The following is a 758-nucleotide window of genomic DNA, read 5'->3' as shown; positions in this document are numbered from 1 at the left end:
TATATATAATTATATATACATGATGTTCCACAATCACCAGATCCTCTTAATCGAAACTTCTTTGATAATGGAAAAATTTTTCTTTAATGAAATTGTTGGACAAGATCATTATTTATCCTATCAATTCTACGTTACATAATTTTGTAGTTTATTTACAAATAGATATTGTATTAAAATAAAGTTCAATTGAAATTAAATGAGATGTTTCGACATTTTCATTAAAGAAAAATCAATTCCAAATCGAGCGAAGTGTTAATGAAAAAGACATCTGGTAGTTTTGAAACACCCTCCGTATACACAGAGAATAGATTAGGCAATAACTTAGCGATAAGTGCAGAGTATCGAGAGGAAGACCGTTTAATAAGTAATTAGTAGCATGAGCTGTGATTTAGGTACATATTCAACGAGCGGTTTAGAGCGAAGCAAACGTAACGAGATGCGTAAGTGCTATTCTCTCTCATTGGTACTCTTTTTTTCTAATTCTCTTTTCTCTCGCGAAAAAGAAACCAACCGCAACGGTATTATTTTCGATCATTTTGAACATTCTATTGAGTGCTATATATGCAGAATCGACGGCCGTAACAATCGCGTTTTTGCTTTCCATTCTTTCTTGCCTATTTTATTCGCAAACTAAGATCTTCTACGAAAGCAATTTTATTGAAATATCAATGCTATAATATTAGAAGAATATTATAATATTATTGATGTGTATATATATATATACATGTATGTGTGTGTGTGTGTGTGTGTGTGTGTGT

The sequence above is a fragment of the Atta colombica genome, unplaced genomic scaffold (assembly GCF_001594045.1).
Source record: "Atta colombica isolate Treedump-2 unplaced genomic scaffold, Acol1.0 scaffold51, whole genome shotgun sequence".
NCBI classification, from domain to species: domain Eukaryota; kingdom Metazoa; phylum Arthropoda; class Insecta; order Hymenoptera; family Formicidae; genus Atta; species Atta colombica.
The sequence above is the reverse complement of the archived record's forward strand: the minus strand, read 5'-3'. Positions refer to the sequence as shown.